Below are 27,714 nucleotides of genomic sequence, written 5' to 3' on the forward strand. Positions count from 1 at the left end.
TCCGTGCTTCTAGCAAAGATATAAATGGAGAGAAATGTTACTGGAGCAATGCCATATTTGGAGTCTTACTTATCACTGTAATTTTATGGTCAGTTTTGTTGATCTCTCTCCACCCCCAGACATGGGGAAAATAGAGTGTCAGGGGGAGTAAGCAAGCCCCCAAGGAGTGTGGATTCCCATAAGCCTTTATCTAACCTGATGGCCTATAGGGGTAAAGTGATGAGGAGGAAAGATGGATGGCTGCTTTTGAATTTAGGAAGAGAAGACAGCTCAAGCATCCCATCCCTAGGACAGTATTCAGGAAGAAGAGAAGTAGACTGAAGAGGAAGAGGGAGGAGGGGAGGACTACCATAAAAATTCAAGGCAGGAAGAAGGACCTAAAGTCTCTGAAAGATGGAGATATAAAATATCAGGCTGCCTCAAGGAATGAGTGAAATATCCCCAGAAAAGATAAAACACATAATACGTACCCATTATACACTGGCTTTTAGACTTCACTGTGTAATAATTTATGATCTCAAAGTTTATAATCTAGACTGTGAAAAGTTTTTTTAATAATAAAAAGTAACATTTTATTTTGTATGTCAGTTACTTCTTAGCAATTAAGACCTCCTCACCCCAGTTCCTTTACATTAAAAAAAAATGTTAAGCAAAAACACCTAATAGAATAATTAGGTAGTGATGGCAACTTATTACACATGTTAATTTCCTTTTTGTAGCTTTCTGTTATCCCAAAGGAAGGCCGTGTGCTTGAACTTTGATTATTTGAATAGGTTTCTTATTAAGAGAAGTAGGGACTGGGAGCCCTTCCCTCTTTCCCCTTTTGAGGTTGTGAATGTGCTGAGCCATACCAGGTCCTGCTTGTGGGGCTCTGGGAGTTTTCAGATGCCAGGGAAATGCTGAGAAAACAGTAAAAGGGTGGTGGCCAGGACAGAGAAGTAGAAGGCCTGAATCTCCTTCTAACTATGTGCTCTTGCAGTAGTCATTTAACCACAGTTAACCACAGCCTTTCATCTGGGTTAACTCTCACTGAGAGGGAAGAATAATTAGTGAAATGTTTGGCCAGAATAAAGCAGAGGGATATGGGTCCTAGAGAGGAAGGTCCTAGGAGGTATTTAATTTCCAGCTGACTACTTCTCTGGACTATATGGGGAAGAACTTCTTATATGGGTGTCTGGGGAGTGGCTGAGGGGAAGAGGAAATGTTAGGAAATATAGTTTGACAGCTTTTATGAAGCTAGCTGGACAAGTTCTCATAATGCCAAAATAGTAGGTAGTTTTGAGGGGCCACAATTGCATCCCCTTATCTGCTTTCTTCCATTTTTGTCTTCTGCGTTCTCTCTTTCCTCAAGAGGAAAGAGCCATAACAGGGAAGAAAAAAACAAGATACAAACTTTAATTAGGAATATTAGTTTGTAGCTTCTGTGAAAATGACCAGGAAAGGATGTCTGATAATTTACTAATCTTAGATCCAATCATAGACCATAGCTGATAGAAGCTGGCCTGGTCTTGATAATAAGAATCTTGATTTTAGAACTTGCAGAGGACAGCCAGGTAGTGCCCTTCTTTCTCCTAGGGGACCTATTTTCTTTCTTTCTTTTTTTTTTTTTTTTAAGGCTGGGGTTAAGTGACTTGCCCAGGGTCACACAGCTAGGAAGTGTTAAGTGTCTGAGACCAGATTTGAACTAGGGTCCTCCTGAATTCAAGGCTGGTGCTCTACCCACTGCACCACCTAGCTGCCCATGGGGACCTATTTTCTATGACGATGAATGTTTGGCTCATCCTTGACTGTGTTTTATGTGGGATTCCTAACTCTGACTTCAACTTCAAGGCTGTTTTGAGATACAGAGATACTTGGGAAGCTCTCTGTAAACAGCAAATGGCTTATTTTTGTTTACTTAATTGTTTATTAATGATTGAGTATGGTCTAATGAGGAAAACCTGGGGCTTAGAATTAAGAGACCTGTGTTTTATCAGAAGCTGACTGTGACCTCAATCAAGATTGAGGATTATAGGATTTAGAGCTGGATGGAGCCCTTAGACATCATCTCCACCTAGTTCAGGCTTCTCAAACATTGAGATCCATAGGAAGGAAAGGGACTTACTTTCCAAGGCCACAAATATCCAAAGTCACATAGGTAGCAAGTAGCAAAAGTAGAGTTTGAAGCCATATCTTCCAACTCCAACACCAATTGTCTTTCTTTTTAGTCAGGGTATAACTTCTCCTATAGAAGGGTATGACAGAGCCCTGCTGTCCCACTAGATTATGAATATCAAATGAGATCACATTCGTGAAAGGATTTTGCAAACTATCAACAATTAGTAATTTTATTAGTAAAAACTATTATTATTATTATAAGGAAATATACAAGATCAGAAGACAGTGTGTGAGACAAGAGGTGTTTGTAAAGTCTAATTTCAGAGAACACTCCTTATTTTTCCATTCTAGTTGGGATGGGAGAAAGCTCAATGCAGTCACTGCTGGACTGTAACAAAAGGAGAGAGAGTGAGTTTGTACAAGCCTTCTGTTGCTTTCCTGTGGGCAGGAGGCTGCATTTGATATGCCTCATTGCATAATGATAAAACCAACTGGATACCAGGAAAAGAAGTTGAAAAAAGGGTTTCTTTCAGTTCCCAGGAATTGTCATATTCAGTTGCACAATACATACCTAGTAATATTAATGTTGTTAATAATAAGCACTGAATTTATTTCCGTAGTTCTGAGCCCATGCCATATATACTCATAACATTTTTAATGAGAAATCTCTACTACAACTACCATTTGTAACATTCATCCTGCACATAACCCAGGGGCACAAAATTCATGTTCTTGACATTTTAACAGCTGTGACATGCAGGTTTGCATTGTTGAATGTGATTATTTACCCAGATAGCCCTGTAGGATATCCTATTGGTTCTTCTTGGATTCCCTGAAATCACCTCATTTTCAACTGTATTGTAATGCAGCTAATTTTAGGGATGGAGCATTTGTAATAAAAGTATCCCAAGACTCTAAAACAGTATTTTGATGAACTAAATAATCTCTGAGGCTCCTTCTAGTTCTGATATTCTTTGAATTTCTGAGGTGATTAGAGTGCTCATTCTAGAATCAGGAAGACCTGAGTTCAAATATGGCTTCAGACACTTCCTAGCAGTGTGATCCTAGACAAGTCACGTAACCCTGTTTGACTCAGTTTCCTCGATCACAAAATGAACTGGAGAGGGAAATGATAAACTACTCCATTATCTTTACCAAGAAAACCCTAGGTGGGATCACTGAGAGTCAATAACTACTAAAAACAAATTTAAAAAATAGCATTCTAACCCAGAAGACCCACTATATGGGAAAAATAACAGCAACATATGATACTTTGGTGAGTGATTTGAAAATGAAGTCATACAATCTAGATTCTAATCCTGGCTCTGCTACTTGCTTGATGTTGCATAAGGACACTGGGACTCTTCCTTTATTAATTGTGGGGATTGAATGAAATGGGTCCTTGCAGCTATACATTTTATAACCTAAGATATTTCCTGCTTGGTCCAAGACTTACTAGCATTGCCACCATGATGACAGTAGCTCTTGACATTGAGGTGGCATGGGGTAATGCAGTGTATCAAACTCAAATAGAAATGGATCTCTACTGGTGGCATATTGATGCATAAAATCACAAATAAGCATTATTTATGTTGTATTATCATTATTTTTACCAAACATTTCCTAGTTATATTTTAATCTTATTTAGACTATTATAGGGGCTTTGACTCTTCTGATATAGTTGATTGACCTGGAATTAGGAAAAACCCAAGGTCATATTATGTCTCTAATAGTAACTGTGTGACCATGAGCAAATTATTTCATTTCTCTGAAATCTTAGTTTCTTCATTTGTAAAATGATGGGATTGGACTAAATGAAAGAATGAATAGTTTATTATTGTCCCGGGAATATAAATACAAAAAGCAAAGCAAAGCAAAATAAAAACACCCACTCCCCATAAGAAATTTACATTTTCCTTTTGTTGTTAAAATATTTTTATTGATATCTTTCCCCACCTACATTTTCTTTCTCCCCTTATTGCAAAGAAGGAAAAAAAAAAAGAGGAAGAAATGCATTTCAGCAAAATTGACCAATACATTGAAAAAGTTTGATGTCAGATACAATCTTCTGCACCCACAGCCTCATACCTCTGCAAGAAGTGGAGGAGATACCTTCTTATGAGAAGGATAAATCTTGGTCATAGTTTCACGACATTTACTCACAATCATTTTATTGTTTTTTCCATTTACATTGTTATAACCATTGTGTGTTTCATGATCCTGCTTTCTTCACTTTGCATCAGTTCATGTAAGTCTTCCTACACTTCTAGGTGTTCATCATATTCATCAGTTCTTACAGCACAATAATACTCATGTACTATGATTTGTTTAGTTGGTCTCAAATTGGTGGATATCTACTTTGCTTATAATTCTTTGCCCCCCCAAAAAGTGGACAGTGAAAGACAAAGGTTGTTGTTAGGTGAGGGAAAGCTGTGCAAAGTCATCAGCTTCATTTTCTCCTCCAGAGAGTGGGTCTAGGGGCCAGATCGAGATCAAGATGACTGAAGATGGCCCTGTAGAGAGTTTGGGAAATCACAGGACAATGGGGACATGCCACTTCCAAGAATGGAGGTGATGTTCAATAGGTAAAAAGTGAGGACATGCTATGTCCATGACATGACAGGAAGGTGACATGATGAATTTCTACCATATCAGAGTGGCAGGTGGGAGGCCTGTCTAAGGAAGGCAGAAAACAGAAGCTTGGGGGAAAGTTACCCAGTGTAAGGAGACAGATTTTGGTTGGACTAGATGACTTTGAAGGTTAGTACCAGGTTATGGAAACTTTAGGCAATTTCCTTGTTTGTATAATATTATGACTATAGTGAGTATTTAGTCCACAGAATGGTTTTGAAGAGCAACACAGATTATGTAAAATACTTTACAAACTTTAAAACCTTATGCCTTTGATCATCAGGTTCTTTGGCTGCTCCAATCCCTAATATTTTCCCTCCCAAGGCAATTGGAGTTAAGCGACTTGACCAGAGTCACACAGCTAGTGTCAAGTGTCTGAGACTGGATTTGAACTCCTAATTCCAGGATTGGTGCTCTATGCACTGTGCCACCTAGCTGTCCTTCACCCTTAGTCTTAATAGTGTGAGCATCATGAGGGTTTTTCCAGATACTTTTCCCCCTTACTTCGAGATAGACCTTTTTATTAGTTTTTTGTTTTATTAGTTGGTGATTCTTTCTATGGAATACATGAAGAAGCCGCCTCAACGCTTTTGCTTCAATACTTCTTCACATGTTTGTGCTCAGAGAAGGGTGGGGATTGAACACAGGTATTTTGGTTTCTCTTTAAGATGGGCAATTTGTTTTTTTCAGGGCTTAAGACCAAATTCCTGGGTCTTTTTTCTCTCTTTAGAAGGCACTTTGGAATGTAGGACAGGCTTGCAACCCTTTCAGAAACTCAGGCCTGTGGGTAAACAACAGCAAAGCTAAGCCAATGCACTCATTCTTTTGCTGATGGTAATAAATAGCCTTGGTTGGGAATTTGAAGGGGTACCATATGGTTGTCTCCTTCTGATTAGACTCCAGTAGAGTTAGACTTGAGCACTGGAGGGAGAAAATATGTCCTGAAGAATAGACCTTATTGGCCCTGTTATGGGCACAGCCTCAAATAGGACAGAGAGAGACCTGAGAAAAATCTTATGCTGAATCCAGGCCCCGTAAGCCCCTTTAAAAGAGTTGATTCTTTGTCTTCTCAAGTGTAAGAGGAAGGAGCAATTGGACCTTTGCCTTATGAGGATCTTGTATATTTTGTCCTTTTTCTCTGAGGGGAAGATAGAGCAATTGCCTGGGTCCCTGGAAGCCCTGCCTTAGATCTAGGGTATGTATCCAGCCTCCTTGGTAGAAACCGTCCTATCCCAGTGGCCTTTCCATTCCATTGCTGGCTCAGCACATGTTTTTCTCTTGAGATATGAAGAAGTCCCATTGATGTAGCAGCAGCTGACATTTTTATACCACTTTAAGGTTTGTAAAATATTTTACATATAATACCTGATTTGATTTTCATAACAACCCTATGAGATAGATGCTGTTATTATCCTGATTTTACAGATGAAGAACCCTCGGCTGGCAGGTTCAGAGATTTGTCCAGGGTCCAGGGGCTGCCTCCCAAATGTGGTAGAATCCCAAGTGGCCAAAAGATATACTTAGTCTGCCGCATAGGGTCACGTTAGCAGCTTGGGGCATGAATTGAGTAAATCTCTCAGCTGGACTGACTGTTCCAGACCCTGCCATTGCCCCTCCATGATGGGGAAAGGATGTTAAGGGTATGCCAGACTTTCTTATGACCTCCTCAAACCTCTATCCATGACATCTCTCTGGGGAGCTAGATAGGCCATACTATGAGGAGACTTTATGGATTTTAGCTGTTTGTGAACAGTTATAAGCTGATTTTCTTCCGATGTTTATTGGCAACCCCATTCTTTCCCCTTCAGAGAAACCTCTTGACTGTTGATTTTCTGGAAAGTAAATAAAGGAGAGATATGAGGTAATTACAGAGTAAGGAGTCATTTAGCCATTATGCATGGGTATAATTTTCAAATTGGCTGCAGAATGCCAGTTTCCTCCATAATGCAAATAGTGTGGGTTAAATGAGGGGAGGGGTGAGATCGGAGTCCTGAGCCCAGAGACCTGGGGGAAATAATTGTTCTTGGGAGGAGGGACTCCCTCTTTTGTGTGGGGGTATCTGTTGCTCTGTGATTATTTGAAATGTTTCCTCTTCCTCTGTTTTCATGTTTCCAAATGTATCCTACTGCCCTTGCTGCCAAAGTGCAAACATTTTTCTCTTTCAAAACTAGGAATGGGCATTATTGCTTTGTGGGGTGGGCAGTGGAGTGATCCAAGGGGGACTCTGGAGTAAGCCAAAAGGAAATCAAGCATCGAATACTGGCTGCATTTCTCAGATTCCATTTGGAGTCTGTTGGACAAAACACATAGCCTTAAAGCAGGTAGATCTACTTTGTTTAGAGTCACTCTGCTTTAAAAAAAATATTTACTGGCTGCATCCGTTTTCTCAGTGTTTATTCTTTTATTTTGTGGAGGAAATTCTTATTAGGGGGTGAGAGTGGGGAAAAGATCTATTATGACTGTTTTCATGGGTGGTTTAAAAATTTTTATTTAACCATATCTTGGAACTAAATGTAGGATTACCTCTTTTAAGTACAAAGTATCTATTATCTTATAGGACCCTAAATATAGATGCTGGAAGGGTTTTTATAGATCATCTAGTCCAGGGCTTCTCAAACTTTTTCAACTCACTACTCCTTTTTGCCTGAGAAATTTTTACATGACCCTGGTAGAGAGATATAAAAATAAAAAAATTTACTGATAATAAATCATAATTTTGGGACTTCCACATTCAGGTACAAGACCCCATATGGGGTCACAAACTTCAGTTTAGGAATCTGAGATCTGCTCCAACCTCCTGATTTTATAGATGAAGAAACTAAGGCTTATGGAATTTAAGTTATTTTTTCAAAATCACCAGATAATAAACCTTGGAAAAAGGATTTGATTCCAGGTCTTCTGATTTTTTGGTGTAACTCAACATTTAACAATAATGTCATTTTGTCCTGTTTGAGAATAAGAAGGAAGGACAACAACCAACCAGCAGAGTTTTGTCCATATGTTACGGCATGGAATGCCCTGCCCTGGGGGCCCTCTATTTTAGACAAGTTACTTTGCCCATCTGCTTCGAGGGCCCCCAGGAATCAAGTTCAACAAGCATTGTCTCTATTACATATAGATAGAACCTGTGCCAGCCACCAAGGGACATGAAAATACTTAAGATAAAATTCCTGCCCTCATGGAACTTAACGTCTCCCTGCTTTTTACATGAGGCCTTCTCTGACTCTTCAGGACCATTGTGCTCCTTGTTTTCTTAAACTGGGTCATTTGTCTGTTATCTGGTCACTGGTCTCTGATGTGTCAAAGGATATAAGCATTTGAGAAAGTTATTATACATGTGTGGTCTCTATTAAGATTAAAAACTTCTCAGGGATTTTATTTTCTCCATTTAGAGCCTTGAAAATGAGCAGACTTTCAATAAATACTGGTTAAATTGAAAATAGGAGGTGATAGGTTTCATCATTAGATTGTTAAATTTCTTGAAATTAAGGATTGTCTTTGCCTCCACTCTTCTTCCCCCTTCCCTCCTTTTCCCCCTCCTCCCCCCCCCCAGCCCACTTGGCACAGCGCCTAGTATATAATTGGTTGATTAATACATATTTATGGAATTGAATTGCCTGAAGGACTTACTATAGCAGCCAAGGTCACACAGCCGGCTGCTGTATAGGTAGAATTTGAATCTGGATTTCTTGATTTCCCTTCCTCATTTTCACCCCAAATCAGGGGTGTATTGGGAAATGTGAAAAAATAATTGTATCAAGGATATACATTTAATTGCATTATTTTCTCCATCATTTTGAGCCTAAAATGATAAATTTTGAGATGTAAATGTTCATATTGAAAATTGAACAATTGAACTTGCTCCACCACACTCCTACCCCCACCCAATCTAATTTTCTAACTACTAGGCAGTTTTACTATGCAAATAGATATGTGTGTGTATGTATGTGTGTATACATGCATATACCCACACATGTATATGTTTAATTTTTTTAAACACCAACAACTTTGCCAGTTTTTGTGAAGTATGTAGACTAGGTTTGGTTTTTTTTTTTTTTTCTCCCAACTGTAGAATTATCCTGGGTAATAATAACTGTGCATTTGAGATCACAAAGCATTTTTCTTTCTTTTCCTACTTTCTAAAATGGATACAATTACCCTTTTCTGGACAAAGGGCAGAGTTATCCCCAGATGACCCAAGAAAGATCACAGGAGAGTGAAGCTCTTGGAAGAGACCTTGTAACTTGGATCCCTCAAAGAAATGGGTATAGATTACCCAGCCTATGCTCTTCTTCCTTCCTGCTTTTCCTGTACTCCCAAAGGGCCTGTCCTTGCCTTGCTGCAGTCCCCTTTGTGTCAGATAAATGCTGTTCTTGTATTTCCTTACTGTGATGAAGGGAAAGAGCAGTAGACCAGGAGTCAAGAGATCTGGTTCTTCTCTTCCTGGCTCTGCTACTAACTAGCTGTATTTTCTTAGGCAGATCACCTAATTCTAGTTTCCTTATTTGCAAAAATGAGAAAGTCAGATCTGAGCAGAGATTTTTGGGATCTCAAGATTGTGGCTAGATTTCATGGGCACTATTATATAGGATAAAAAGAAAACTATATCTTTATTTTTATGAATCTAATTGCAAATTAGCATTTCCTTTGATTATAAATATAGTCAATGAAACATTATTTTGAGAAGAGGTCCACAGGCTTCACCAGGCTTGCCACCATGATACAAAGGCGTTCTTAGAGGATCTAGTAGATTCAGGGATATGCTGGTAAATTTTTAACGACCAGCTCTCTCGTGGGGGGAAAGTACACATAGCACACTTTAAAATTTAATCTGCAATACTAAATTTTTTCCATCACTTTCTTAAGTCTAAACAATTTGCAACACAGTAAATCAAGCTCTAATATGTAGACTTTGCCCATTTACATTTTAAAGGCTCACATTGAAAATTTAAAATTAGTTCAAGTTGGTTCCAGCCCATCTAGGTTTAAGTGCCTTCTAGTATCCTGGAAGAAAGCAATTCATTTTGTTTTATCATAAATTTCTTAGATCCAAACCCCTTCCCTAAACACTTATTTAGGATCTGTTTTATGTAAGGGTAGCTGAAGATTTGGGATCTGCTGGGAATGTGGATCATTGTACAGTAAGCTTTTTAGTCCACTTTTGCTACTGACCTGCTGGGTAACTTTGCACAAGTTGCCCACCCTCCCTGCCTGTCATTTTTCCTACCTGCATCATGGGGATGACAACTTAGCCCCCGAGTGAGTGTCATGGAGGGCTTGTAATAGAGGCATTTTATCAAGTAATGGCTGTTTCTCTGCTCAGCCTTTTGGAGAAGTATTCTTTCCAGTAGTCTCTTTTGGAACCTTGCACAGGTTCCTTAAAGTCTGTAATATAATGCCTGGCACATAGTTGTTCAGTTGTGTCCAACTCTTTGTGACCATGCTTGGGGTTTTCTTGGCAAAAATACTGACCTGGTTTACCATTTCCTTTTCCAGCTCATTTCCAGGAAACTGAGGCAAACAGAATTAAGGGACTTGCCCAGGGTGCTACAGCTAGGTCGAGTCTAAGGTCAGATTAGAACTCTCAGATGAGACTTTCTGACTCCGGCCAGCAGACATATATAGTAGGAGTTCAACAAATGCTTGTTTCCTTCCCTCCCCTTGCAGCCTCCAAACCATGTAAAGAAGCTTCAGAACAGCTTAGAAAGTAGTATTGCTTCCTACTTACATTTGGGAAAATTAGATTTGAATTTCTTTCAACTTGGTTCCTAAATGCATTTGTAATGTAGTTCATATTTCCACAGAGCTTCAAGGTTTTTGAAGCATTGTAGGTGTGTATGTGTTGCCCAAAAACCTCATGGATGAGACAATAGAAGCATATCTCCATTTTACAGTTAAACCAAGCCTCAGCTTGCAAATGCCATAGCTGGAATTTAGAGTTCTCCTTGTGCCGAATTCAGCATCCTTTCTGCTATTCTTTGCAGAAGATTTGGGTGCCCTGAATGGGGTCCTGGCTACAAGCTCTGTTTGCTGAGTGAGACTTTAGTCCTGAACCAGGGAGGGGGCTAAGAAGGAGCTAGAAAACCCTAGTATCTAGATCTTCAAACTTTACCTAGGAGCAGGTATTATTTCCATGAACCCAAGGTCTGAATAAGTAGAGAGAGGGCTTCTGCCACTGACACCCCATAAAGCTTTTAGGATCTACCTGACTCTTAGCTCTGCTGTTCTGTCCCTCTTCTCTCTAGGTCAATCTGCTGAGCCAGGGCAGGGTTCCAGGGGGACTGGGGGGCTAGGACAGCTATATGGAGTTTTGGGATTTGGGGCAGGAGGAACAGGACAGCACCCAAGTGCATGTCTTGGGGATAAAAGACGGAGCTGGGTGCTCCTGAGCCCCTTGTCCCGTCCTAGATTGGGGGCAACATGCTCTAATAAAAGCAGAGGGCAGGGAGTCTGGTCCAGCTTGAGGTCTCAGCTCTGGCACTAAAGCTAATTGTGTGGCTCTGCCAAGTCACTGTACTCACTTCAGTGACTACATCTCCATTTGGAAAATGGGGGTGGTACCTCTATCACTACTGTAAGGTTTACCGTTGGAGGTAGGATAATTTCCCTAACAGGAGACCAGAGGTGAAAGGAGGCTCTTTTTGTCTTCTAGCTTTTTGTTTCTTTGGAGCAATGACAGCAAACTCTCTTTCTTCAGTAGTCAATAATCATAACTGCAACTCAGATTTAGTAGTGCTTTGAATCTGTTGAAGAACTTTATGTTGTTACTCTAGTTATGTGAAGCGTAAGTGATTTGCCCACAGTTATCCGGCATTATGCCACAGTGAGTATTTGAACCCAGGTTTCCAGACTCCATGTTTAGCCTTCTCTTCTTTATGTCCCCAACTCCCCTATCATCACATAGCATCAGCACCCCATCCCACGTCTCCATAAAACTACAGCTTTAATTGTGAGCTTTTATCCTTTGTTATTATTAATAATGTCACTGACAGCAATACATTTTCGTTGGCTGGCTCCTATTCTTGGATTCTCTCCATCCTCATCTCTGCCTTTCTGGCTTCTTTCAAGTCCCAAATAAAACCCTACCTTCTATAGGAAGCCATTCCAAACCCTCTTTAATTCTGGAACCTTTCCTCTTGTGATTATTTCCAGTTTGTCCTGCACAGAGCTTGTTTGTACCTAGTTGTTTGCTAATTGTCTCCCATCTTAGATTGTGGGCTTCTCGAGATCAGGGATTTTTTTGACCTTTCCTTGGATGCTTGGTGGTTAGTATGATGCCTGGTACATTAGTAAGTCTCTGATAAATGTTTAAAGACTGACAGTGCAGTGTAGTGAAAGAGGCACTGGATTTATAGTCAAAGGATGCTGTTGGATTTCAGGGTCTGCCACTTAATCCCTGTGTGAATTTGTACAAAGAACTTAACTTTGGGCCTTCCCTATCCTCAGTTGTCAAATGAAAGGGTTGGATTCTGTGACCTTTGAAGGCCTTTCAGCTCTAAAGCTAAAATCCTATTATAATAATACTTTGTTCCCCAAAACAGAGCAAAGTCAGCAGTTGCCTATTGCCTGGGTGAGGTTGTTTTATCCCTCTCTGGTATACTTTCAGCACCCATTGTAACTTGAAATAACTCATTCCTTCTGTCTGGGATCTTGAGACTCCAAGAGAAATTAGGTAGCTCTTTGGCAGCAGAAATCAGGGGACCCCTTCTAGGAGCTATGAGAGCCGCAGGCCTGTCAGTTGGCATTTAGCCAAGGATTGAGTAACTTCTCTTACATCACGTTGGGGGGGGGGGTGACTTTCTTTGGTTGTTGGGATCAGCAGCACAAGCTTTCTGTAGACTCATGTCCATCTGGGCTGGCCTGTGGCCAGGGGAGAGGCTAGGGCTTGGGGGAGGGCAAGCCTGCAGTTTGGAGGAAGTGGCTGTTGAAGCTTGAGAAGGAGAGTGCAAAGAAGACCGGGATACAGTTTCTAGAGGAATGGCCTTCTCTCTCTGAACTTCAGTTTTCCTATTTATAAAATGGGATACTATGTATGCTGCTGACCTCCCAGGAGCATTGTAAAGGATCATAAATAAAGTATTATTAAGTAAGCCATAAAATACTATAAAAATAATAACTATAGTATTCTAGAATATTTTTCTTTATTCCTTCTTTTCTCTATTATGTTAATAATCATCAAGATTTGCCCTTCACTGCTGTAAATTAAAAATTACATGGGCCAAAGTTCTTTTTTGTATCACATACGCCATTGGCAGTCTGGTGAAGCCTGTGGACCATTTTGTTTTTAAATGCACAAAATAAAATGCATAGGATTTCAAAAGAATGTAATTATTATATGTATTTTTTCTATTCCAATTCACCTCTGCAATCTATCTCTGAATCCCAGGTTGAGAGGCCCTGAACTAAAGGATTGATATTGAAGGGTAACAGATAATGGAAATGGGGATGGGGAGAGAGAGACAGACAGAGAGATGGAGAAAATGTTGTTGGAGGTGACCTATGGTTTTTTCTTATCCACAAACTTTAATCTCAATCATTTAAGCCCCTCTAGAGCAGATTTCAGTGCTTCTGGGCTCTTCTATTTATGATCTCTTGGGATTTCAGAATTAAAATTTCCAGCTGGAAAGGACCTTTGAAGATATTGAGAGTCTTATCCTTCATTTTTACATATAAGGTTATTGAGTTCAATAGAAGTTAAGTGATTTGTCCATAGTCACACACATATAACATGGTGCAGTCAATGTTTGAACATAGAAAGTTTATTGCTTTCTATACCAGAAATGTTGGTTGTTCCTGACCAGTCCCATTGTATGAGAAGTGCTGTATAGACTGATTGATAGATTCAGAGATGTGTGGGGATATTTCATTTCTGAACATGATGCTAGCTAGTTGTAACTTGCATATGGAGCACTTTATGATTATTAAGTCACCATATAGTTATATATAGTTCATGGGAGTCTCAAAAAGCCTTGTGAAGCAGATAGCCATTTTTCAGATGAGGAGGTAGAGGCCCAGACAGATGTAGTGATTTGATTAGTACTTCCAGATCTTGACCAGGATCATGTAGCTGTTGTCACCAAAGGGAACACTTCTTTTGGGGCATCACAGAGTGGAGATGTGAGTGAGTCACTATGTGTTCAAGTGGGTTTTGTGAAATGCTTTGGGTTTCATGAATTGCAAAAGATATGACCAAAGCTCCACTTTTGTTAGCACGTTTTTGCATTTCTCCTTTGGGGCATTTTATGCATTTAAAAAACAATTCTGGTAAATGGTCCACAGACTTTACCAGATTGCCAAAGGAGTCCATGATACAAAAAAGAACCCTTACTTTGGCTCATAAAGGTGGTTGTATTTTTCTTGTTTAAAGGGTAAATTTCAATACTTATTGGTGGTATGAGACCTGCAAGAAAGTTTATAAAATGAGGATAGGGAAGGGAAAAATCAGAAACTTCCTTCTGAGGAAAACACTGTTTGTAATGATTACTAAGATTTAAATGGAAACGACAAAGGCAATTCAAAAGTAATACTGTGTAATGAGAATGAACAAGATTATCCCTAAACAAGATGAGAATGCACCTCCTCTCCCTTCTTTTCAGAAGCTGAGGATTATGAATATAAAACACATATCTGTTGGACTTGATAGATATATTGTTTAGTTTTGCTTAACTCTTACCCTGCTTTTTTAAAAAACAATTCTTCGTTATAAAAGAATCACTTTGTTATAGGGGGAAGAGATCTACTGGAAGTGGAGGTGATAAAAACAAAAGTCATCAATAAGAAATTATTTTAAGTCCTATTGGGGCATTAGGATCTTCCCTTTCTCTGTTAATTCAGATTAGACCTCTGCGAATGAAGGACCTAGATTTAGTATAGTTTTTGAAAAGCCACCATTGAGTGCCTCATTAAATATAATAAGCCATGTTCCTATCAGGAAGGATCCTTGTTAAAAATTGTAATGCTTGGTGATTACCCCCGTTATGTATGTATCTTTTATATACCTTGTTTGTACATAGTTATGTGCACATTCCTGAGTTTAGCATAGCTCCTGGCACATAATAGGCTTTAAATATTTGTTGACTGGCCCATGGTAGCCAGCACCATACTTTAACTAGTGGTTTCCAGTAGTTTTTCCTCAATATATTAAATGTCTTTATCCTCTAAGGAACTTGCGTGTTTTTATGTACAATAGTTATCAGAGTTTGTGTCTTATTTCCCCAATTAGTTTTTAAGGTTCATGAAGACTGGAAACTTCCCTTATCTCTACTTTGTATCTCACTTAGCCCTAGAACAGTGTTTCACGTAAAGGAAGTACTATATTTTTGAAATAAGCAAAATTTGTTCCCTTTCTTTTAAATGCTCGTGTATATGCTTTTCTGTTCATATGTTATTCCTGTAGTAGAATGTAATCCTGAGTACAGGGACTAAGTTTTTCTGTATTCTTTATCCCACGTGCCCAGTATAATGTCTTCCATATGGCAAATAAGTACTTGATAGATGCTTGTTGGATTGGATTAAACCAATGGTCCTCAAATTTTTTAAATAGGGGGCCAGTTCACTGTCCCTCAGACTGCTGGAGGACGGGACTCTAGTAAAAACAAAAACTCACCCTCTGTCTCTGCCTCTCAGACCATTTGCCATAACCCTGTGAGCCGCATAAATGTCCTCAGCGGCTGCATCTAGCCGGCGGGGCTGTAGTTTGAGAACCCCTGGATTAGATCCTAGAAGTAGAAGGGATGTCAAGACTACCTAGTCCAGCCCTCTCCCTTCATGGGCATGTGGGAAAATGTTTCTGTTTGGCAGAAAAGGTAACTGAGGCCTAGAAGGGTCAAGTGAAACTGGTAAATATACATTTTTTTAAGAGGAGAAACTGTCTTTTCCAAAGTCTAACTGGATCTTCTTCCTGGTATTATTATTTATTTGTCCAACATTTATTATTTATTTTCAACATTCTTTAAAATTTTTTTGAGTTCCAAATTCTTTCTCTCTTGTTCCTATTCCACCCACTGAGAAAACAAACAATGTGATATAAATTAGATAGGTAAAATCATGCAAAACATATTTCCATATCACACAAAAAGCAAGAAAAACAAAGAGAAAATTATACTTTAATTTGCATGCAGTTCTTTCTCTTTGGAGGGAGATAGCATTTTTTTTTTCATCTTGAGTCTTTTGGAATTACTTGACTTCTTCCTAAAGAGGACAGATAACTTTGTTTTTGTTTTTTTAATCTATGAGGGTTTGATTATTTTTTCCTGGTGCCTGGGCTGTACTATAAAAGTAGTTGTACTGATATCTGACTGCCCTTGAGGTTTCTGCCTGACCTTCTGAGAGTACAAGAAGGCATTAGATCCAAGGCTAAGGGAATGTCTTTGTCCCTAGGAAGACAGCAGGCATCTTCTCTGGTAATTTCAAATGAATGAACAGAATGGATGTCAGTTAGACTAGGGATGTATGTTCTTTGAGGGAGCAGGGTCTTATTCTTTCCTTTCCACCCATTTTCTCCCACACCAAACATAAACATATAAAAACGAATGCTCTCTCTTTACGGAAGTATTCTAGGCTGGGCTTTGAAACTCTTAAGTTGCAAAACTGGGCTCTGGATGTAGGCTGATAGGAAATGCCTGAGCTTGTGGCAAGATTGTTTCTGCATTCCTCCCCCACTCTGGCACTTCACCTTCTGTCCATCCCTGGGGCTGGTCCTCCCTCATTTCAGGGCTTTGATTAATTTAACCTACTTTCAGACTTTCCACTGAATCTTATTTCACCTGTCTTAGTTTGATGGCTTTATCTCAATTGTAGCCATACTGTATGTAGTAGCTGCGCTCCTCTCCCTTTTTAAAATTGCTATCTTTTGCTTTTACATCATTTTCATTCAAATGAATGAATGAATGAATGAAAAAAAAAATATATATATATATATATGTAGCTTGCCATGTGCCAAGTCCTTGCACTAAATCCTGGGAATACAAATAGGAAAAGTTAGACAATCTCTGCTTTCACAGACCCATTCCAGTGTGGAGAGAGACATAAATTCATCTACAGGACAGATGGAAAAGCCCCCAGGTCCTAAGAGTGGAGAGGCCAGAGGGCAAATGTCAAGGGCCAGGGGTCCTTGTGGTAATTGAGTCAGATGGAGGGATCTTCAAGGCATGGGAAGGAGGGCAGGTGGTAAGGCTTAGGGAACTTTAGGAGGCAGTGTCAGGGCAGTTGGTAAGGTCTGGCCATCCCTCACCTCATGGAAGGAATAGAGTAGGTGACTCCCATCCCGTCTAAGCCATGCAAGGAGTTAAGCAGCCTGAGTGGGTCCTGTGGGGCCAGAGAGTAAGGGGGGAGAGGGGCAGAGAGGAAAGTCACTTCTGGTGCTGTGTTCCTGCTCCTGCTTCCCACCATCTCCCCTTTCCAGAGAAGAGAGAGAAAAAGCCTAGCTAAACTATTTACTCTCACCTCATGGGGACACTTGAGGCCCCCATCATTATTCTTACCAGAGATCACTCATGATATGGGTGTGGGTGTGATGGCTTTATGTTTTCCATGAGACAGGGAGAGTTGGCAAGCTGTTTCAGGAGGCCTCGGGGGAAAGTGGGAAGAGCCCCTGGATCGTAGAGCCACAGATTTAGAGCTGGAGGGACTTCAGAGGTCATTAAATCTGACCACACCATATGCATGAGGAAACTGAGATGCAGAGGAAATAGCTAGTGCCCAAACATGAGACTTGAACCCGGGCCTTTATCATTTCAGATAGGACAAGGGAAGGGAATATTTTGTGCGTGTGTGTCAGGTATGAGATATAAAATAAAGGTGTATATATACACATAGAGAGATATGTACAATATATATGCACATATGCATGAGTATATGCACACATGCACATGCATGTATGTGGATATATACTGCAGCACACCTTTATATGAATGAACATACACACATACATACATGTGCACAATATACAGCTTTGGGTTCTGCACACACGTATGCACATGTGTAAAATGTATGTTTATCTATATGAACACATATACGCTGCAACATACAGCTTTAATGTCTGTGTACACGTATATATGTATAGTATACATGTACACTATACATGTGTAGTATGTGTGTTTATCTGTGTGCAATGTATACCTTGTGTATGCACATATACACTCATATAGATATACATGTGTGCAGCATGCCCCTTTATAGGCAGTACACATTTCTATATGTGTGTATATGCACACATATGTATGTAAATATATGCATGTACACACATAGGTTGTTCTACTAAGACTTATGGGACAAAACCAGGAGGAGAAGCCGGGAAGAAACCAGTAGTGAGAGATCAGCCATCCACTCTAGAGCGAGACAGCATGGGCTGTGAACTTGAAGGACCTATGAATGAGACAGATCCCAAAAGGCTCCTAACAAAATGGTCTGGGTTTGTTTGGGCACTGGACAGAGAGACGGCACATGAAGGTGGAAAGGGAAAAGACATGTTCAGGGGCCCAGACTTGATCCTGCCCTCCTGATTAATTCTGGGTCTGGAAGGGGTCAAAGACAGAGCCCAGGGGTCGTGGGAAGCACTGGAGCTCTGAGGAGTGAACATGGCCACTTTTTAGTGCCTATAGGATCAAGTACAGTACAGCACATAGTAAGCACTATATAAATGGCAGCTGTTATTATTAGTAGTACTATTATGTAGGGAACATCTGAGGGAAGTTAACTACAGAGAAAATCTTATATCTCCTCTGACAGGTAATTTCCCCAAAGCAAGATGGAAAAACCTTTGGGATTCCAGGCTTCTAGATAACATTCTGGACTGGTTCTACCACAGGGGCTCTTAATCTTTTTTTGTGTCATCACCCTTTGGGGCGGTCTGATAAAGTCTATTCAATAATGTTTTTAAAATGTATAAAATCAAAGGCATAAAATTACAGAGGAAACCAATTATATTAAAATAATTATGAAAATATTAAAAACAAACACATGGACCTCCAGCTTCAGAAACCTTGCTTTAATTGATGTTCTCATTTAAAAAATTATAGAAAGTTGGACTTTTCTCTTTTCCCCTACTTTACATTAGGCAGATAACTAGTCCTTTGGAATAATACCAGTTTGAAACAATCATTAGTAATTTTTACATTTTCTCTTCTGAATCTGTTCACTCCAGTAAGTTATCACTTCTGTGGAAGTCTATACATGGTTATAATTATCCCATAATTCAGAACTGAGTCTAACCTGCTGTTGTAGAAGTATGCTCTGACAAGTGGTCATATTGCCTCTGTCCAAAGATTTCCAGAGATGAAAAACTCTTTCACAAGGTAATCCATTCTAATTTTAGTTAGCTCTTATTACCAGGAAAGGCTTTCCTGTACAGTCGACTAAAAACCTCGATCCAGGATTTTGAATTCTTCAGCTTAATAATAATCCTCTAGCATGGAAATTTCTTTCATCATTGAAAATGGACAACTGACATGCAAAACTCATAAATCTTCTTGGGGCAGTAAAGAATAAATAATTTGCCCATAGTAACACTAGCAGTATATGTCAGAGACAAGATTGGAAACCAACCAAATATACAATATGCTTCTCAAATATTAACCAGCCAAATATCCAATATACCTCTCAAATATTAACCAACTAAACATCTAATATGCCTCTCAAATATTGGACATAAATGTGCTTCTTTATGATTTTCACAGTAGCTTCTACTTCTGTTCCTTGGAGTTCCATATGTTAAATCTAATCCTTTTCTCACTGAGTTCTTAACACTGTACACTCATAAATGCTTCTTTGAAATATGACATTATTCAAATAATTGAATAGGGATAGTAGTCTACCACCACTTTTCAATTTTTCTCTTCTGGTTCCTTCAGTTGTTTCTCATGTTACATACATAGTTTTGCATTTTTCATTTGCGTTTATCTTCTTTCAAATATATATGCCAGGTTGTTAATGTCTTACTTAAAATATGGAAATATTATTTCTGATAGGATCTAAATTATGTCTACCTCAGTGTGGATACTCCCTCCACAGATGAAGAAGGCAACTTCCTCTTTGCTGTAGCAAACAGCATTCATGAGTTTCTTTCACTGACTCAGAATGGTCCTCAGAAAACAAATATGAAATCCATTGCTGGAGTGCTTCGCAAAGTCTCTCTAGCTTGGTGGAATCTCTCAAACTTCTGTTTAGTAGCATAAATCATTTAACTTGGACAATAGTATACTCAAATAGAACCTGGAGGCAGCATATTGATTTAGAAAGCCTCAAATTAACATTATTTATGTTGAATTGTATTTTTATTTATTTTGCTAAACATTTGCCATTTACATTTTAATTTCGTTCTAGACTCCTGGGGAAGGAGGCCTACAGCCAAGTTGGGAAGTTGACAATTAAATTTTTTTTATTTCATTAAATATTTCTGAAGTACATTAAAAACATTCATTTTTAAAATTTTTGAGCTCCAGAAGTTTGACACTTCTGGCTTGGGTCATGTTAGCTTATTATTTTGGTGGAGGCAAGGACAGGAATCCATTTCTTTGATTTAATTGACATAGGAAAATCTCAGGGAAGAGGAAGCCCTTATTGAAATTGTGTATTGGCAATTTCTCTTAATAATCTAGCGTTTACATAAACAAAATCAATGCAGCTAAAATGAGAAGAGAAGCAGATAAATGGGAATTTTTGTAGCAAGTTTCTCTGACAAAGACATATGAAGACAAAGTGAGAAACAGCAAAGAATATCCAACAAAGCATGCAAAAGAGAAAAAAAAATTGTCAAAATTAATGATACATTGAAAAAATTTATAATATATTCAACATTCCACACCATTGCAAAGGAGTTAAAGTGTCTTCTCACATTTGTTCTTTGTAATTTTGCAGTATTCACTTTCAGTTATTTTGTAGTTGTAGTTCTTTCAACTTTCATTGTTTTAGTAATTATATGTATTATTAGTTCTGCTTACTTTCCTTTGCATCAGTTTGTTATGGAAAGAGCCCTTGGAGTTCAGCAGGGTTGGGAAGTAAGCTTCGGATGAGCTGCTGCTGCCCACTGCTTCCACAGTTGCAAGCTGATCCAGGACTAGTGTTATAACCAACACTGCTTTAAAGAGAAAGAATCTTTATTCTGCAGTTCTCATGAGAAGTAGATGCTCAGTGATGAGACACACAGCAAATGCAGTTGCCAGGAGCAAACTTTATATTGTTAGTTTGGGTTCTTTACCCCTCCCTTCAAGGTATGGATTAGTCAGATTTGTAGTTAGAGTTAGTTACAGTTGGCTGGATTTATAATCTTTCTTATTCAGCCATCCCATTTGTCTGTAGACTTGGTCCTTGTCATTGATTCTAGGCCAGTTTGAGCCAGATTAAGCCTGGGCCCATTTGTCAGGATGTTTGTTGTTTAGTTTCATGATTCATATGGTGATTGGTTAGAGATATTCTAACTAGATACTTCACCTCTCCCTTCATCCTATTTTGACAATATCTGTGGAAACCTAACTTCTCATACCCCTCCAAGTTCATGTGAGTCTTTCATATTTATTCGAATATTCCATTATGGGCATGGACCACAAATTTAACCATGCTGCAATGAATGTATAAACTGTGCTTTAAACAAATAAGGGCTGACAGAGTCTATCAGGGAAAGTAATGATGAATAATCATGAGTAAGATGAGAATTGATTTAGGGCCTAAGGGCATGCTTTGGGTTTACACTAGGCTGAATTAAAACATTTTTGTAGAATCCAAGTTAGAAGCAGAAAGTGGAGTCCCAGAAAAGAAAATACTTTTTAAAAGTCACACAACGTGCAGTCTCTATAGGAACCTTGATGTCCAGCTCTTTGTTCTTCCTTATTCTATCAATCGCTTTTTTTTTTTTGGGGGGGGGTCTGCTTTTGACCTCATGTTTTGAGAGATTTTAGACTGACCCAGTGTTGCTTCTGCTGAAACTGATGACTGAGAAAAAATAACTTGCAAAACATTTTATTAAAGAGTCAAAGGTCCTTGCCTTATTTTGCACAACTTGCCTTTCCTGTTCTCATGGTTTGCTTCTTATGAACAGCCAAAAAAAACAAAAAAAAAATGGGGGAAGAGGAAGATAAGAAAATACTCCCTCTTACTTTTCTTGTGTCTGGTTGGTCTCATTGGGACTTGAAATCTAGTACAATTTTGAATGACCTTCCTTCTGACTCACTCATCCATACATTTATGTTGTTGGCCATTAACTTGAAACATTTGGCTTCTTTTTAATGATCTAATGTGGTCAAGTGCTTAAGTGTCAATTAGCTTCTGTTAGTTCAAGTCCCTAAAGGACCTTCTTTCTTTACTGGGATTTTGTCATTCCAGATGTTTGAAGTTGGGATGGTAATGAAATAGTGTAGAAACCTTTGTTATTTAAACATTTTGCTAGCTCTAATGCTTAAATCCTATGATTATAATGATTTGACTTGTGATTGTAGATGATGGATCTGTTTAAATTTAGGGGGTGGGCTGACAGAGCCCAGGATCTTCTTTCATTGTTGAAATTATGTAGAGCTGGTATCACTCCCATTTTATAAATCATGACACTGAGGCCCAGAAAGGTTAAATAACTTCCCTTCTGTGTCACCAGCTTTCAAACAGCATGGCTGGATCTAGAACACAGGCCTCCTGACTTTGATTTTTTTTTTTCCTCACGTTCAGTGGAGTGAGGCAGAAGATAAATATTCTCCCTATTTTATTCCAATTCCATTCTCTTAGAGGTATATCTAAGAAAGGTTCAAATATCTGTTCTCACAGTGAGGTTGAGACCGGGGGTCTTGATGGCTCCTTCCCCAAAAGCATACTTCTGTTTTTATTTTGATTTTCCTGGATCACAGATTAAAAAAAAAAATCCCAACACTCTTAACTGGCAAAGAGATGTTCCTGGCAAACCAGTCAGCTGCTTTTTCCAGTGTTTATAGTCAAAGTTTTGGGAAAGTGTTTTGGGAGCTGTTTCAAGTGTTGTGTCTGCCTTGTGTCCCTGAAGCTTCAGGGAGAGAAGGAGGTGGCAGGGGATGCTCAGTGTTTGGTGCTGCTTTGGAAAGGAAGGAGTAACTTCCTACTGGTGCCTGAAGTCAATCTCTTTAGTCTGGGGAATGGGAGGATACAAGAAATTGGTGGCCTACAAGGACAGGACTGTGTGGTGCTGCTTTTCTGTATTCTTGCCATGTCTACCACAAAGAGAAGGGTTTCCTCTTTACCTTCCTGAGGAATACCTTGTAGCTAATGCCAGCATTCAGTCCAAGTACACATTCTTTGGAGAGGAGAGCTAATTGCCTAATGGAAGTCTTTCCTAAAATGCCCTGAAGCCAGACATTAGGGAACTTTTATAGGATTTTTTGTGGTTGTTGTTCCCTTTTAAGAACGTGCATAACAAAGAACAATCTGATGTCCATTTCTGTGAGCTACTATGGAGAGGAAAGCTCAAGTTCCTAGGTAGGCCAAGAACCATCAAAATTAAACTAGTGAAATGTTTATTCCATCACCTGGGGCCTATTGTATCCAGCTGTGTTGTTTTCATTTTATTTTCCCAACATTTAGAACTTTTAAAAAGGGGAGAAAGTCCTGGCTCTGACAATTGGACAAGTACTTTAACCCCTCTGGGCCTCAGTTTTCTAATTTGTAAAATGAAGGAGGTGGATTCAAAATTCTTTGCTCCTTTAACCTGTCTCTGTGTTCTAGAACTCATTAGAAACTTGGATGGAGAGAATTCTAAACTAGGAAGCAGAGGCAACTGGTATAATCCAGGACTAGTGGTCTATCCACTACTCCACCTAGCTTCCCCAACCCATCAATTTTAACTAGATTACTGCCCAGTCTTCTCTTCTCTCCCTCTGAAGACAAGTTCAGGCTATCAGATTATTGCCAAGAAGACTGGAAGCCCTGAGAAATGGGACTCATGAAACGCTTGTGGTGATGTGACCAGTGCCCCACAAACCTACAAGCTCTTTCTTGGTGCTTTCACACAGAATTAACATGCCCTGCAGTGAAAGGTGCAAGCTCTGATTCTATGTCCTCCTCTCCCCATTTGTGTCCTGCTCACAAGATCACTCCTGGTTTGTTCCCAGTCTCACATTTTATGGATATCTTCTTCCCAAAGAGTGGCAGAAACTATATTTCTCTTGAGATGAAGGCATGTGGGATTATTCAAGGTCAAAAGGGAGAAGGAGATAAGGGGGTGAGTCATCTATTGACATCAGGAAAGAACTGTTTGGCCAGCTCACCCAAATTTTGACAAGTTGGGTTGGGTAGTATTGTACCCTGACCATGGCAACAGCAAGCAAATCATGAATATTTTCTAAGGAAGCATAGATGCTAGGCAGAGGAAGGATTGTCTTTCTCCTGCCCTTGATCTTCCTCTTCTCCCCACTTCCCTGCCTTTCTTCCCTCTATACAATCTACTGGTGAATCATGTTCTACCATGTAGACAATTATGTGACTTAGAACTTAGTAGTAATTAATAGATAAACTCTTAGAAGCCCAGTCCAAGTTACCCTCCTTTTCAACTCACTCCTATTGATTTTTTTCTAACTTGTTTTCTTTTTAATTTATGAAATAAAACAAGCATTTCCATAACAGTATAATAAAAAGATGACTGCATGTGAAACTGCAAGTCTATTATGTACAATTTATCATTTCTTTAAAATATATAATAAAGATATTTATCTAAAACTATTGATGTACCAGATGACCTTGGGCAAAGATTCTCTTCTCCTGGGATCTTAATCCCCCATGTATAACAAATAGAATGTATTCTATTTTCTCTTCCCCATAAGACTGGGTTTGTAAATGTCCTTATGAATAAAAGAGTAAATGGATGGATCTATAAATGATTGTATGAATGGATGAATAAAGAGGCATTTATTAAATACCAATGGTGTGTCAGGATAATTATTAGTTATGTAACTCTGGGAAAGTCAGTGTTTACCTCAGTTTCCTCATCTGTAAAATGAACTGGCAACATTATCTTTGGCAAGTTAAGCAACTTATGCCAGTACCGTGATGATCATTGGTGATAAAAAAGAATACAAATACAAAGTGAGACATTCTCTGCCTTCAAGGATTTGGCATTCCAACAGAATAAAATGAAACACATAGGGAAATAGTGGTTCAAGAAAGGAACTTAGTGTAGGTATTCACAGGGATGCTGAGTGGAGGATTAGGGCAATTAATAGTTATTCCATTAACAGAAGTAAGAGTAGTTTCGATTTGAGTTCTGGTCCCTGAGTAAGACTTGGCAAGAGACCAACAAGAGAGGAATGTTCAGAGATATGTAGTCAACAAGCATTTAAGTGCCTACTGTGTCTTAGGCACTGTGCTAATAATTACGGGTGATACAAAGAAAAGCAAAAATACTTCCTACCTTCAACCTGGCGTTCTAGTGGAGGGAACAACATGCAAACAGTTATGTACAAACATATGCAAAATATATTCGAGAAAGTCTCAGAGGGAATTCATTAACATTAAAAGATTTCTTGCCGAAGTAGGATTTTAATTGAGACTTGAAGGAAGCCAGGAGGCACATTTGAGGATGGAGGACATTTCAAGCATAGGGGAAAGCCAGTGAAAATGCCCCTAATTGGGAAATGGAGCAGCAAGAGGAAGGTTAATGTAAAAGGACTGGAAAGATTCTGAAGGGCTTTAAAAGCTAAACAGAAGATTTTACATTTGATCCTGTAAGTTAGAGGAAGCCATTGGAGTTTGTTGAATAGAGAAATGGATGGATGGGGAATGACATGGTCAGACCTGCACTTTTAGGAAGATCACTTTGACAGCTGAGTAGAGAGGATAGGCTAGAGTGGGGAGAAACCTGTGACAGGCAGACCATCCTGGAGGCTGCTGAAGTAGTCCAGGCCCGGTGTGCACAATAGTAGGGAGAATGATAGGGAATCAGCATTTAATAAGTGCCTATTATGTGCCAACCACTTTGCGAAGTGATTTACAAATATTCTCATTTGAGCCTCATGATAACACTGTAAGACAGGGATTTTATTACCCCCATTTTGTAGTTGAGGAAACTGAAGGAAACAGAGGCTAAATTATTTACCCAGGGTCCCACAGGTATATAAATGTTTCAGTCCAGATTTGAACTCAGACCTTCCTGATTTCTGTCTGTATTAGTCTCCAGTTCGGTATGTTTGGTGACTACCATATGTCCTACACTATAGTGGACAGACCAAGATGGAGATACAAAGACAAAAGTCAATTCTTGCCCCTAGGAAGTTTGTTGGTACTAGAGAGAAACAACATGGACAATAGTTACCGAACTCTCTCCCTGGAGTTGATGGGTCCTAACTGGTGAGGGAATACAAATTCACCCTCCCTGTTTCACAGTCCAGATCATCCTTAGAGACAAATGTTAGTACTCCAGTTAAAAGATAATCAGGACCCGAGCTAAGGGGATAGCAATGGAATGGAAAGAGATGTAGGAAAGAGTAGGAACAGATTTAAGGTTGGCTCCCTTCTTCAATTCATACATATGTGCATGTGCACACACCCGCGCAAACACACACACACACACACACACACACACACACACACACACACACACACGCTTGGTGGTTACTCTCTAAAATTTCCAGAATGTATGATTTCAAGATTGTACACACCATCATGTATAGAAAGAAGTAAGCCGGAAGTAGGAACATTTGCAGGGGTGGGTGAGTGTTGGTGGTACCTTGAGATGGCAAAGTGAATAGAGTTCTGACCATCTTCCTGAGTTCACATCTGGATTCAGACTCTTCCTAGCTGTGAGATCCTGGGCAAGTCACTTAATCCTGTTTAACTTAGTTTTCTCATCTGTAAAGTGATCTGGAGAAGGAAATGGCCAACCCCTGCAGTATCTCTGCCAAACAAACCCCAAATAGGTTCACAATGGGAACACAATTGGGAAAAACGACAGAACAACAACAGTAACATTTTTGGGGTAGAAGATATTTAGTTTTGAATGTTGCCAGTCCAGTGGGGAGATCACTGAGTCTGTTTTACAGATCAGGAAACCAAGGCTTAGAAAGATTAAGCAGCCTGTGGTGGAACTGAGGCATGAACACTTTTGATGCCAAATCCAGCCCTTTTCTCATTGTACCATAGTATCCAAAGATGCAGGGATTAGAGCATGAACAATTTGTTGGACTTAATACTTGGAAACTGGCTTGGCAGAAGCTGGCTCTGCTGCAGCTAATGAATCCTTCTGGGTCCAAACAGCAAGACAGGACAGTGCAGGCTTGTAGACATTTCTAGTGTGTCTTTTATCTCTGTAGCATGTCTGAAGGTCAGTGGAAAACTTGTCAGATCAAACAGGAAGCTGCTCTGACATATCAGCCTGGTGATTATGAGATGCAAACCAGCTAAGACGGCCGCAGCCTCGCTCGGTTGGAGCACAAGGTAATCGGCCAGCTGCCATTTCAAATTTCTCCCTCAGCATCATCCCTGGGCTTTTAAATTAGCTTGTTTGGTGCCCAGCCTTCGTTTTATGATTGGAAATTCACAAAGCAGATCGCAATGAAATTGTCCCTAGCCACATCCCTGTATCCTCATCCTCAACCTGTCACTTGGCAGATGTGCCATAAGCCACATAAGGGTGGGTGGCTTAGCTCAGTGCTCATCATTATTGCTCCTGGGATAGAATTGGGAATGTATAGATCAGTCATAATGTCTTGGAATACAACAAAATAAAATCATTTAATGCTAAATCTGGATTGGACCTTTTAAAAATGAATTTAGGACAATAAAAGAACACTGTGGAAAGAGCCAAAATTTCTGACCTTGCCAAATAATCTTGTTACTTATTAGCCTCTTATATGTTAGCTAGTTTCTCTAGACCTCAGTTTCTTCCATGAGAAGTAGGATTAGAGGATCACTAAGTGAACTTTTTGTTCTTTCTGTTCCTCCTTATCTCCCTCCTCTCCTCCCTTCCTCTCTCCCTCTTCTTTCCTTTTTCTCTTTCCTTCCAAGACTGTGAGGTTAAGAGACTTGTTTAAGGCCACACAGATTATG

General features: G+C 39.4%; 1 protein-coding gene across 2 annotated transcripts in view; it reads left to right on the plus strand.

The window, feature by feature from the left end:
* The window catches only part of UBASH3B (ubiquitin associated and SH3 domain containing B), a 158,739-nt gene that overhangs the window by 2,060 nt on the left and 128,965 nt on the right, over window positions 1–27,714 (plus strand). The gene's annotated exons all lie outside the window — the stretch shown is intronic.

This window comes from Sminthopsis crassicaudata, chromosome 3 (genome assembly GCF_048593235.1).
Source record: "Sminthopsis crassicaudata isolate SCR6 chromosome 3, ASM4859323v1, whole genome shotgun sequence".
NCBI classification, from domain to species: domain Eukaryota; kingdom Metazoa; phylum Chordata; class Mammalia; order Dasyuromorphia; family Dasyuridae; genus Sminthopsis; species Sminthopsis crassicaudata.